At 30.5% G+C, this 15,345-nt stretch overlaps 1 long non-coding RNA gene across 1 annotated transcript; it reads right to left on the reverse strand.

Annotated features, from left to right (window-relative positions):
* LOC143054237 (uncharacterized) lies at positions 1 to 13,524 on the reverse strand. Its single transcript, XR_012971608.1, has 8 exons — positions 13,410 to 13,524; positions 12,641 to 12,829; positions 12,179 to 12,279; positions 7,821 to 7,914; positions 6,699 to 6,821; positions 4,931 to 5,405; positions 3,231 to 3,300; positions 1 to 1,395 (listed from the first exon to the last, which is right to left on the reverse strand). It is a non-coding gene; the product is annotated as an uncharacterized LOC143054237 (long non-coding RNA).
* Between the last annotated feature and the right edge of the window lie 1,821 nt (positions 13,525 to 15,345).

Genomic DNA, 15,345 nt, shown 5'->3' on the forward strand with positions numbered 1-15,345 from the left:
AAGCAATCATTGAATTGTGATATCTTACGGCGATACGATACCGTTGCAAGGACAGATATTAGAGCATCCTTTCATAAATTTAATATGCTAATTATAAAACATCATCGATTGAAGATTTGAATTTGCAAAGGAAAACGAACATAAAATATTTCGGGTATACAATTTGAGGCACAAAAACTGTTTTTTATTGTATATGACAGTTATATGTATTCTGTTTCAATTAACAACATTAGTCTCATACGAAAAACAGTGTTGCATTAATAATTTGCATGTTAAGCAACCCAATCAATAACCGAGAAAGGAACATGGGATTGCCAGTTATTAAGATATTTTATTTCTTACTACAACAACATTAACGGTACCAATTTTCCTGCACCAGATGCGCATTTCGACAATCAATACAAAAATGAGCATATGAATACTCTTTTCCCCTTTGTTTTTATTAACTGTTGCTTGCAATCGACTATAAGCTGCGCTAAGAATGCTATATCGAAATTACAAGTAAATAATCGTCGTCGGATAATGTACGTCTCCCTTTGTATTAGCACGCAAAGTGCGTTTTACTTATTTCCAACAAATAAAATAAATGAAGATTATACAAAACTCAGGTTTACTCACACAATATCCCTCCCTGTGAAGTATGTTTTTCAGTTGCCAGCACTGTGTAAAATGTAAGGTGCAAGACATATTTTTACTCTCACATTATTCTGTTTGTTTATCAGATTATGTTTAGAGTTTTTAAACAAATTTTATTTTATTGATTGATTGAGAATTTATCCCTTAAACAAAATAAAATGTATCTTGATTGCTGATTTAGGAAATAAACAAACAGTGCACACACACACACACACACCCATTAATAATTCGACATATTAAGGAATATAGAAAAAAAATATTTTGGCTCTTCTGTCTTGTTGTATATCTATATCCTGTTGTATTTTTTCTCATGTTAAGTTTAACGTGTACTCTCCGCTATTTGCAGACATTATAGAATACATATCTATATCACTATCATGGTTATTTGTCTTCCTTTCACAAAAGTCTGCATTATTGTAAGTTGGATCATTTTCATTTCGTGTTCCTTCATTGCTGTCGTATAAATTCTCTTTGTTCAGAATTTTTCGCTTCTGAACTTCATTTAGCCGATTATACTCGCCATAGGATGAATCAGTGTAAATTTCATCATTAGCATTTGAACTTGAACATATCTTCTTAAGTTTATTCACCGTGGCATATGTATTTGAATTGCTTTCACAAGAATTTGCAATGCCATAAGTTTGGTTTGAAGTTATTACTGAATTGATATCTGCTGGTATACCGGAATCGTCATTTGTAACATTTGAGGAGAAAACATCATGCTGTTCTTTCTTAAGAGCTTTAAATATACCACATGATCTGCAAACAAATGTTTGGAATTATATATTTTATATATACTTGTCTGAATAAAAATTCACCGAATCTCCCTTCTTTCTTTGTTACTTAATCAACTATTTTAACTTCTTAAGAGAGAATGGTATTTCACTTATAACTAATCAAGATGTGCCATTAATGGAGAAAGAATAAGGCCGTGTTTACATTGACCTAAACTCGGTGTTGTGTTAGTGTAACTGACGCGTAAACTAAACACAATTACGTTCACATTGCGTTTGGTGTGAACACGGCCTAATTTACTAATAAATAATTTGGGATATGCTTGTCCTTTGCAGTGTTTTATACGCGTTGTCTTTCAATTAATTACGCTTACATATCTTCGTAACATTTGTTGAAAAGCTTTAGAATTACCATATATGCGAGTCAAAATTGAAGTTAATTTATTTATAAATCATACTTCAAGTTCGTATTTGCAGTTGTTATTTCTTGCAACAAGCCCGCTTTGAGCATTTTATTTTTCAACAGGCCTAGAGTTCTGATCATTTTTATTAAATGAGAACAAACTCATATTTCAATGATTTTTTCTTCAATATTGACATTATTTATATAGTATCTAATCTTTCAATTCCTCGTGGGTACATTTCGAAATTACGTGGAAACTAAGGTTCCAATTCCAAAGTAAGAGCTTCTATTTTATATTTCTACGTATTTACACATCCTGGCCTTTAATTGTATGCATTTTAAGTATCAAAAACCGTTTCGGAATCACGATATTAAAACATTAGGCTTCATCGGATTTATAATGTAAATATTTCATAGTACACACGTAGATATATAATCTACGATTTTGTAAAGTTTTAATTGTAAAATTCAACCAAGCGAGCATTCGGGTAAAATATATTTCGCCAGTTTGTGTTCTCTGATGAACGTTATATGCACAATCACGGTATTTAATTTTCTACATCAGCTAAATTAGTCAATTATAATTGAGACTGGTCGAGTATTGTTCAAACCTTTGGTCAAGTCAAGTATGGTTGAAACTAGTATTGTTCAAACCTTTGGTCGATTATAGTTTAAACTAAAAATTATAAGTCGAGTACATGTCGGGAAGTGGTTATTACAGTTTCAGACTGGTCAATTAAAAGTTCTCACTGTTTTCAATGTCAGCGATGAGGGTCAAGTTCAAATCAGTATAGTCAGATCGCAAAATTAGATTGAGAAAACGTCGAGAATGGATTGAAGGACGCCTCCGGGAGCGGGAGTTTCTCGCAACATTGAAGACCCATTGGTGGCCTTCGGCTGTTGTCTGTCAAGTACAAACCAGTATAGCCATGTATTGTCAAGTCTTGGGTCGAGTAATGTCGAGTAAAATTTAGACCAAATCGGACTGTTCGAGTAAAAATCAGTATAGTCGAGTATGGTTCAGATCGAAAAATATAGTACATTTTAGACTTTAACTGGTTTGTGTTGATGCTAATAGTAATCGTCGACGATACCAATCAGTGCCTATGCATGACAACTTATAGATCCTAAATTTGATTTGCAAATTTCTTTATTAGGCTAACATTTTGTATTTGGTAGATTCTTCATATTGTATGAATCGGATTTTATTTCATCACCAGCATCAATAAACTCATGTATCATAGATACCACGAATTACATTTTGTATGACTGACACGCGTTTTGTCTACAATAGATTTATCAGTGATGCTCGAATCAAAAAATATAAAAGGTCAAAAAAAAGTACGAATATGAAGAGCATTGAGGACCTTTGATTCCGAAAAGTTTTCCCCAATACAGCTTATGTTAGATTTTTCTGTGATCGAAAATCCATATTTAGATAGTTATAACAGTATTACCTTTTTTTGCAAACGGATAAAACTAACGCAATTGCAACAACCAAACTTAATCCTCCGCCAACTAATGCACCTGTAATATAGGTTTAACATTCAAATGAAGAAGGAACTGGAATAAATGATGATTTTAAAAGATAAAAATAAAAGAATAATTTCGTTCATTGTTTGAAACATACATCAGACCGTATTTGCTTTTTATGTGTGTGTTTGTTTGTTTCTTTTGATGGATTTGAATTGTTTGATTTTTTATTACCTCGGGGTCGTGTATAACTTTTATGCGGAAAGCTCACTATACAGTATGGGCGTTGGTCATTTTTATAGGCCGTACAATATATTTGCTTACATCATCCTAATGTTATATCTGGTGGTTAATTGTCTCATATGCAATCCTCCACATCTTTGGATATTTATATATGGCAAATGCATGTTTTTTACATCTTTTACCTGCATATTGACCATAAATAGACACGTACTGAGTTGGCCATATAATAATATCTGTGAGTAGAAACTGCTTATTAGTCGAGCCCTCACAATGTTATTCATCGGAAACATCAATTATCTTATTGAATGTAACAAATGGTAATTCAAATTTTAAAATTCAAAATTATAACCCTTCTTTGATGAGATTTTTGTTTACATACATGGATCATTAAATCTATAAAAATACAAGCAATACCAAAATGGCTAAACAATTGTTAGGAATATTATCGTCTTAAATATCTACAAAACTCATAATGAAAGGTAATAGATGTATCCTTGAAAAAAAATTAATTTGAATTCAAAGGAAAAACACTCCGTGTTGTGTATAAGAAGCCTAGGGATGCAACACTAAACAATCACAGTATCACATAGGAACAATGAAACGTCGTCCACAAAGAACGTCATCAATGACACACATTAATGATCGACGTATACAATGGCATAATAATAAACGTTATCATCATATATTGCGATATATCAGTAATTTTTTGCGATAAATCGGTAATTTATTTCAGAACATATCGCACCTTAAAGCACTTGTTTTTGTTTTTTAAAGATCCATATATATATATACGAGTTTTTTGTCATCTCAATTAAGTATTGATGCCTATTTTTGAAGTCTTTATTTGTCCACAATTGTATATTTAATGAGTTTGATTTTTATGAGGTTTTTACTTGTCGTTATGACCATACCCCATATAATGTATAAACAAGGCATAAACAAGGACTTCAAGGAAACCAAGCCTCTTTTTCCCCCAACGTTAGTTTAATTATATTGTTCAATATGTTGCTGTGCCAAACAATAACTAAATGTTGATGCTCTTGAATATTACCTATTAAAAAAACTGTTTGAGTATGTAAGACAGGATCAAATAAATTTAAAATAGATATGATAACAATGACACTGAAAACGATATTTTGGTTTTATGTCAACTATTGTCATTACTAAATTGTTTTAAAATGTAAAAACAATTAAATATTTAATATTCATAGTAAACTTATCATAGCTACCAGGATGTAAATTATGAACTCACGTTTCAATTACAGAAGACCCATCAAACCAGTTGATTATATACATGAAACATGTTTCATTATTATTTAAAACACAAATCATATGTCTGAATACATACATGTAACAAGGAGAGTTGCATATAGAAAATGTACAGATTTACTGGCAGACAAAAAGTAACCGATAAGGGGAATATATTGTATTACGCATATACCAAAAGGAAATCTGTTCAGTTCATGGTGTACTTTTTCTTCGTTCTTCTTTGTTGTTTCAGTATGAGTAACCGCAGTTGTTTCGGAAACAGAATTAAAAACATCAAATGAAATGACAAAACTGATAGAATGGATTTGTAACAAATAAAGACATAACTTATTCAAATTAACATCACATTCCCAATTACAAATTACACATAACCATAACCCTTATCCTACCATTTAGTCATTATAGGTATTAATTGATAATGAAACAAGAGCATTAATTATTGAAATAACACTTTATTTGTTCTAAGTGTTCATGCATTTTTCTTCAATTCATAATTTGATGGACTATTAGAGAGACACATGTTAACGTCTATATACCTAATGAGTTATGGTGCGGTATGTTCGATGATCCATTCTGACTTTTGGTAGTTAACACGTGTTCACTGAAACTCATTCTATTTGCATTGGTGGAAGATACTAGTTTATCACCTTCAATAATAAATAACTGTCATTTCCCGAAAGAACTCAAACAGGTTATTCTTTTTTCAAATTTTATTTCTGGGATCAAAGCATATAAAATTTACATTATTTGACTAATTATTAATGTTTTTGAAAAATTATCACAGATTTGATCAGTGTTTGCAAAATATCACAAAAGCTAATAATTTCTAGAAACATACGTTTATCTTTATTAAAAAGGATTTTTTTTTCAATTGACTATGTGCTCTTTTTTATATCGTTTGTTGTGTCCTTCATTTTAATTATATATCTAAAATTAGTAATTTTACAGCTGTTGTTTGCGACAATTTTTGTTTTCAATAACTATTGGTTCTTATGCTATTGCATGTAAATAATAAATAAGTCAAAACTCCAATAAAAAAGACTGATACTGAAGAGAACCATAAACTTTTCTTGAACACCTTTAATATCGACTCACGAATTTTTATCCGCCTATAAAAGAACAAAACAAAGGAAAACAAATCGAAATGACAAAACAAACATAGAAAAAGTACATAATAGTTCGCAACTTCTACGGATCACTATCTGGTATCATATAGCTACATACACATGTCCCTCCCATATGTTTGACCTATATGAATTTCAACACCTGTTTCAAATTGTGTTAAAAGACATTTTACGGGGCAAATAAGGCAGAATTAACAATGAATTTGACTTGTAAATTGCACAGTTTATGTTTTGTGTGTTTTACAGAGTTAAACAAAACACTTTACTTTACACTGATTGAAAAAGACACAGTTTTGATGGGTTTCTTTATAAATGGAGATAACGCCTCCGGGTGCGGGAATTTCTCGCTACATTGAAGACCTGTTGGTGACCCTCTGTTGTTGTTTTTTATTTGGTCGGGTTGTTGTCTCTTTGACACATTCCCCATTTCCATTCTCAATTTTATAATCCTGCAGTTTTGACAAATATTTGAATATATCTATTTCTTACACGGATGCAAAGGATAAATGATTACAAGAAAATTGTGTTCGAGGAGATAGGTTTAACATAGAAAACTGTACGGTTAAATTATTTTAGTTTCATAGTCTTCGAAATGAAATATCGAATATCTTAAACTGTCTACATCTTGTGAAACATAAATGCCATGAAAGTGACAGAAGAAAAAGTAAACAATAATAAGCCCTAGAATTGAAAAGTTAGACCTCCATACGTGTAATTTGTTAAACGTACTATCATTATGATGAAATATAAAAAGGTGTTTGTAATATTGATTACTGATCACGTTATTTCATATGCTTTTCATTCATACATACGTACTGCTCTTACAGAGATACCAATCTAAAGGATTATTGCAATCTCGTCTGTCCATTACAAGTACAGGATAACCAAAATGGTAATGTATCATTCCAGTTGAAAAGCTCAATTGTGAATGCATATCATCTACATCCAATAATCAATAATCAATTAAGAAAAGATAAATCGAAGATTTATTATTATAAATTAATTCAACCAATATCGGCCTTTTCTGATCTTTTTTCTAATTAAATGTTTAACTGGGTAGGATTAATGTCCACTATGTATAAGTTTATATGAATGAAAAAAGTACACGTTACGCTTACTGTAGTGTATTTAGAGGTACATAACGTGAACTTGATTGACTGACGATTTTATGACAAAAAGATACGACTAACATAGAAAACTGCAAACACTTAAACAGATAAATATTTTGGAAAGTGATATTCTGAAAATTGCGACATGCTTAATATTTTTTATAGACTTTGATTTGTTCTAGAAATTAACATAGCATGTTTAAGGCATATATATAAAGGTAAACAAATATTGATATTAACGTGATTTATTTTTAGATTATGTTACTTTATTTGTATAAAGTTCGAATTTTGACAACAATCAATTTCATTAATGATTAGCGAATGTAATTCATTATGAAAACAACGATCTTAATTAAGAATGGAGCTCTTACGAATGCCTTATACTGATATGATATATAATGTGTTTGGTTTTTTTTCCCCTGAAGGTGAAACGCGTTTGTATATCCATAATGTGTATGCTTGATACATATCAGAATTGTGTCCGCAACTTCTAAACATCGATTTTAGAATATTAAAGACAATTTATGTCGTATTTTTTTTTAGCTGACGCGAACGAGGTATACTTGCCATACTTGTCTTTTTTTTTTTGGTATTCACGGCTGAAATAACACCGTTCATTTATTAATGCATGAAGAATTGTGTTGTTACGATTTTGCCGATTTTTTTTAGTCATCCGTCTTTTTTTTTCTCTCTCAAGAATATGAATGCAATACTTGCAACTGAATAAAAACAAGCAAAATCAATCAATCAATTTAGTTGAAACCTCGAAGGCATAATCATTAATATAGTATAATTTAAAGCATTTTATCACACAACACAAATAACATACCTTTATATACGTGAAAGGAATTTGGACTTTCACATTGACTTGGGCCAACATTTTGTATCGAGTACCTCAGACATACACATTTGTTTTCTTTTGACTGAAAATTACAAAAAAACCTGTCGGTTTCATATAAACTCAACCACTTAATCTTACAAAAGAGAAAATATTTGCATCGATGTTCATTCGATCCTTATAACATAGAAACTTAACTACTTAATTAAACAAAACACTAGAGTTTAAGTTAACCAAACCATTCAAGTAAAGATTCACCTAAACTGTATTCCCACAAAGTAATCCTTGATAGCATATACAATGAAAGCAATAGACAACTGCCATACTAATTTGCTTGTTATAAACAGGAAATGAAAATATAGTTCCCGAAAGTTGAACAAAATACAGTATATAATAAATCAATATTGACCCCTGTAATAAGTCAACAAGAGAACGTAAACATCATTTTTCGAATAGTGTATTCACAATCCTTTGATTTGAACAAACAATTTTCTTAAACTGACATCATGATAATTTTCATTTTTTTTTCTTAACAACATTATTCTCTTTCACTAAATAATTTAATTCGAGTTACTTTGTCATGTTTGTTGAACGCATCATTTACATAGTTATGAATACCACTGAAACATTTATCTCTGCCTCATAACCTGACTTATAGATTAAAAAAGAGACGAGAAAAATAACAAAAGGGATATTAGGGCCCAATTAACAACCCTATTGCAAAAAATAAATACCAAAAGATAAATAGTATACAGAACACAACATAGAAAACTAAAGACCGAGCTACACGAACCCCCCAAAAAAACAGGGAGTGATATAAGGTGATCCAGAAGGGTATGTAGAACTTTTTCAACATTTGACATCCGATGTGATGCTCGTGTAAATACAAATCCGAAACTGACAATAAGTTGTTCATGACACATTAACATTATTTGCCTCATCCGGCCTCCATCCCTCTGGGGAAATCTTTTCTATAGTCTCTAGAAATAAAATAATTACTTTATGATATATACTTCTATAAAAACTCGACGACTGTTCTTGCAAGACAGAAGTAAAATGCAAGTAGTTACAGAGGAAGGTAAGTGTAAATATTTCATCAACAAAAACCCCTAAAACATCGAAATATGCTATATATCATTGATTATGTCGACACAATGGTGATATGGATGCGTAAAACCTTCAGAAACAGATGCATTGTAACGATCCTTTTAAGGAAGTGTGGATTATTAAAATTACTAAACAATATACGGTAAAAATGTAATAATGGAATAGTAAAAAACAGTACAATAATGTAGAACACACACACATTTGCCAACACAACAACATTTGCTAATATAATACATGAAAACAAATTGTTACATAGTAAGAACATACTTCCCTCGATAAGGGTCATGTTAATTCTTGTAATTCGACCATTTAAACCCTACTATCAATACTATTTATCAGTAAAAAGCAATCATGCATCTATAACGCTAAAAGGACGAACTTGCCGATATTACAATGGTTTACTCTGAGTTGGGAATATTTCTTTATTGATATCTCGTAAAGTAGGAATATTAAAATATTGGATTCGTCTATTACGAGCGAGAAATTGTATTCTTAGTGCTGTATATAATGATATGTATGATGAGTGTGAATCAGGAAATAAATCATCATGAGTTAATAGTGTTAATTGTATGTTGCTTAGCTTAGGTTTTTGGCATTTTTGGTATGCACATAATTTGTATGCAAAGAAGTATTTTTAATTTTATTCAAACAAAAGCTTATTGACGATATTCTTCAGGAAAGAAATATGTTTGTCGATTCATCATCTTAATGTACTATATAATATGAACATCTTGTCACTAATTTTCAATTGCAGTTTAATTGACAAAAAAAGTAAGTCCACAATGTATTAGATTTTTGACTTAGTCTAGACTGTGTTCACACCAATTAAATGTTGAATATGGTAGATTTACTCAAAACGCAAGAAATGAAAGATTAAGTATTTTATGTAACCAGGGTAATATCGAGGAAGAGTTTCATTTTATTTTAAAATGTCAAACATATGACAATATAAAAACAATTGTATATTAAAAAGTAAAATCACAAAAAAACTGAACTCAGAGGAAAATCAAATCGGAAAGTCCCTAATCACATGGCAAAATCAAATGACAAAACACATAAAAAACGAATGGACAACAATTGTCATAATTCTGACTTGGTACAGGCATTTTCAAATGTAAAAAATTGTGGATTAAATCTTGTTTTATAGCGCTAAACCTCTCTCTTTGTACGACAGTCTCATCAAATTCCGTTATATTTACAATGATGCGTGAACTAAACAGACATACTAATTAAAGTAGTCAAAACACAGGTATAGCAGTCTTCATCGTGTTACAATTTTAAAACAAACAATTTCGCGTGTCTGACGTCAGAAAATTTATACGTCACATTTTGTTGTCGTTCAATGTTTATACAAACAATTTAAAATTTCACGTGGGCAATGTTAAAATTGAGAATGGAAATTGGGAATATGTCAAAGAGACAACCACCCAACCATAGAACATACAACAGCAGAAGGCCACCAGCAGGTCTTCAATGCAGCGAGAAATTTTCGCACCCGGAGGCGTCCTTCAGCTGGCCCCTAAACAAATAAATATACTAATTCAGTGATATTGAACGCCATACTAAACTCCACACTGTACACAAGAAACTAAAATTAGAAAAAATACAAGACTAACAAAGTTTAGAGGCTCCTGACTTAGGACATGTGCAAAAATGCGATTGGGTTAAACGTGTTTATGAGATCTCAACTCTCCCCCTATACAAAGGTAAAAAATCAAAAGTATGTAAGAAATAATTTCAGAAATAGACCGAGATTGAAAATAGTTCAAAAGTTCTATAGAATTTATAAGAATCCACAAATGGTTCATTTAACTATGTGATAAAATAATTTTGATGTTTGTAGTTCCACGTATTTTCTATTTTATAATAGAAATATAACATAATGACATATTATAGAACAATAACATACCGATAGGATCTTTTAAAGTACACGTTATAAGAACCAACGAAACACAAAAAGTCGCATATACAAAACACGCCAGCAAAAAGGAAAGAAAACACAAACACATTGACAGGATGTATAAGTACTGAGCCACGTTAACTGGAAAAACAATCCAATAGTAAAAGTAATATTAATAATAGAACAAAGACAAATGAAAAAAACCAGTATAACACGTTGTTTAAATGATAATACGCAGAATCTAAAATGTATTATTATATAAATGCATCTGTTTCAAGATTAGTTCATTTATTGTCAACAAAGAATTTATCGGAATTGTCTTATTTAGCAAAATATTTGAACTACGCCACAGATATAAAACTTTCATGACAATCCTCGGAATGATTCATAATATGCAGTCTTGCACCCGATTGTATTTTAAATGTTCTATGATGATATACATTTATATATTTATGATAAACATATTTATATTTATGATATACCTATAAGCTGTATTGCTTCTTGTTTGAGATAAACTATTAAACAAGGCACACGCGTGTCACAAATAAAAAACAAATCGATTGGTTTACTCTTTCTCACTTTTTAAAATCATTTCTTGCCGGCATTGGCCTTCTTCAGGCCCATTTGTGAAATGTGTTTGCAGAACTGTTGAATGCGAAATCCAAAAACGTACCAATTTGAAAGTAAACAACGTTTTAAGACAACAAAAAACTTTTTTTATGAACAAAATTTAGAATAGAAATTATCCAAAGCGGATACATATGATTTATTAAAAATCCGAGTAGTTTCGGTGATATAGTCAATTAACAGTATGGCAGGGTAATACAACTACAAATGTATGATAAAATACAAATATAGGGCAAACGTATCTGAGACAATATCAGTGAAAAGGTCACTGACGGTCAGACCCCTCCCTCTGCTTTTGATCTTGATCCGCTACTGAATCATCTGAATTTATTTAAGTCTTAACAGTTGATATCAAATAGTTCGTTTCTATATCTGTTAGACTTTGTTTTTGTTGCAGTTCAGTGTTTCTGTTATTCCGTTGTTTTCGTATTATAGTTGATGTGTTTTCTCCGGACTTAGTTTGTATGCAGATATGTTTCCGCTTAATCGATTGATCACTTATGAACAGCTGTATATTACTGTTTTCTTCCATGTTACAGATAAATACGAAAATTTCTCGAACGCGCCCATAACTGTCTGTTTGATTTTCAATCCAGAAGTGTTCGGAAAAAATTACGAACATTGTAAAAGTAATATACAAAATTAACTGTGTAGATATATAAATATTATTCAAACTCATATGCAGAATCACGCTTTAATTTTGATACGTGGTTACCTTATGTGCTAGATATTCTTTGGATCTGCATATAATCTTGCATGATGTAAAATTGTACGGAACGAATATGTCAGTGTCTATTGGATGTATAGTGTAACAACCTACAAATGAAAAATGAAATATATTTGAAAAATGTCCTGTACATAGTCAGAAAAACTGTTACTATAATAAAGTGTCCTTCAGAATCGTTTTAATCTATACAATGTATAGAAATCTTTGACTAGATGTGTCGGTGTCAGAAAATAGTCTAAGACTTCTAAATTTTTCTTTTGAACTTTTTTTTCATCAGACATTGAGTTAATGTTTTTGACATTGGCATTGCATGAATTGAAAAGTATGTTTGAAATTATGAACTGGAATATGTTTTGTATAAGCAACAATGTTCAATACATGACTGCCTTGTATACTCCAATGTTATTTTTACAATTTAGTTTGCTACATTTTCGTCGACTACTAACATACCAAGTTCCTTCCAGTCAGCTTCAATATTGTAGTTAGCTATTCCAATCCAGAATGTATGATTACCAGGGAGATTACTCCTCTCAATAACCGTTTCGTCACTTTCCAAACCGTTATATCCACAGTTAGATGCAGCAAGTGACCATGTTATACCAGTAGGTTCTCTGCGAATGTTAGGATAACTTCCAAACACTCAAACACGTACAATACAAAAGCGAAAATTATACAATACAAAGATAACTAAATGTAAAAAAATCAACGTTAATCATACTATGACATTGAAAAATAGGTATGTGTATTCTTTACAATATATATATATATATATATATATATATATATATATATATATATATATATATATGTATATTCTTTACAATATATATATATATATATATACAGGTTAATTTATTCAAAAGAAAACAAAAACATTTCCATCAAATACTATCATTATTACATAAGCAAAAACATACAGAAACAATGTATCAAATTATTTGAAAAAAGCCAACAATGCCAATATTGAGGCTTAGTATTAGGTTCAATGCATAAAAATATAACGGCTATTAAATATGAATAGAAGTTTGCATTGAATGATCAACATAATGGAAATTACATCCCAACAACATGGCTATACATGTATGCAAAATAGATATTTGTTTCTGTCCTTGTACATAATAGTTATACAATTGTTTTATTTATAAACTTTGGTATGAGTTATACAAACAGAATAAGTAAACGTCTAGTTTAAATTAATACAACAAATGATCAAACTTACCACGTATTAAAAATTATGGTACAATAAATATTTGCAACATAGTTCTATTCCTTGCTTATATGACAACATACAAAACATTCACAAGTTTTATTAATCTTTAGTTTTTGGAGAAGTCACACTTAACTGATAATAAATGTTAAATTTTATTACGATATCGACAAATTTTTCAATGTACCTTGTCAACTAAAATATTTATGAATATGTGTTTGTCATTTTACATCCGTCAATTCTTATATATCTGTTATTTTATAACTCGACAAGACAATGTATTTAAGATTTCGTCAGTTTACAATTAAATTGAGTTATACATGTAACGAAAAAGTTCTAGATTGATAAAATTACAACTGTCATTATCTGTTTTGTGAAAGTAATGTATACAATTACATTTATTCTCAAATGAACTAATAAACCGATATTGTTGAAGATCGATTATTTCATATTTTTGTTTCGTTGATTTTCTTTTAAAATAAACAACACATACATGCTGTTGAATGATTGTATGCATGAACGATCAGATTATTATGATTTTGTTAATTGTCTATGATTCGCTTTAATTGGTTTAGTGTTGGTCTGTCTTTACTTTTCCTTGTAATGTATCGTGGACTTTTTCATTCTATATGATTTAGGTATGTAACATAAGTATATATCACTAGATTTCAAAGTATTGGTTCAGGCTTTATGTTTGTCGATGGAGAATAATCAAGAAAAGAAATTGTAATGTAATTTGCCTGTCCTATAACAGGAGATTATAGTTATATATGCAGTTGATTTTCTATGTGTATAGCTTCACAGCTGTTATCCTAATCATAGCAAGTTTAAGATTTTATAAGCTTGCTTGCTTTGTTTGTATTAATGTTTGATTAAGCATTTTAATTAGTAGTTATCAAAGGTACCAGGATCATAATTTAGTACGCCAGACGCGCGTTTCGTCTTCATAAGACTCATCAGTGACGATCATATCAAAATATTTATAAAGTTCAAATTTGAAGAGCATTGAGGATACAAAATTCCAAAACGTTTTGCCAAATACGGCTAAGGTAATCTATGCCTGGTATAAGAAAATCCTTAGTTGTCATTTGTAAACAGTATAAGTAGGCGGAATAATATATCAATGTTTATGTAAGGATTCACTCAGCATCAGCACACACAAAATGAAGCAAATTAATATCGTCTAAATTAATAAAAAAAAATAAACCCATGAAAAGCAATTGGTCCAGACAAAATATCACCTCATTTTCTAATAGAAGTGTATCATGAAATCTCATCGATAATATCTGATTTAATTAATTCATCAGTTTATATAGGCACAGCACCAAACGACCGACTAGAGAGAGACCATGGCTACACAAGTATTCAAAAAAGGAGCAAAATCTAAACCGAAAAAAAATGTTTCTCTCTTATCTGTATTCTTAGTAAATGGTTTGAACACATTAGTGTATCATCTATAATGAAACATTAGATATTCATGATTAACTATACCCACTGGAGAATGGTTTTAGATCTAAAGTTTGCTGTGAAACACGACTTCTAACATTTACACAACATATACTTGATAGCAAACGGTAAACAAACTGACGTATTTGCCAATTACTTTTCTTAAGCCTTTGATAAAGTGGACCACTAAAGACTTATCTTAAAACTGAAACGCATGGGAATAAATAAGAAAGCAGCACTCTGGATAGAGGCATATTTATCTCAGAGATCTCAAAAGGTGGTGGTTGACAAATCATTCATCACATTGTTGTCCTGTACTGTCAGGCGTTTCGCAATGCTCTGTTCTTGGCCCATGTCTATTCTTAATTTACATAGATAACATGCCAGTAATGTTTGCCTCTTCGTAGACGACACTATTGTGTATTTGACAATATCATCATAAACTGACTTTCACAGTCTTCAATCAGACTTACATAAATTGGAACAATTGGACCAAGAATGG

The sequence above is a fragment of the Mytilus galloprovincialis genome, chromosome 12 (assembly GCF_965363235.1).
Source record: "Mytilus galloprovincialis chromosome 12, xbMytGall1.hap1.1, whole genome shotgun sequence".
Taxonomy (NCBI): Eukaryota; Metazoa; Mollusca; class Bivalvia; order Mytilida; family Mytilidae; genus Mytilus; species Mytilus galloprovincialis.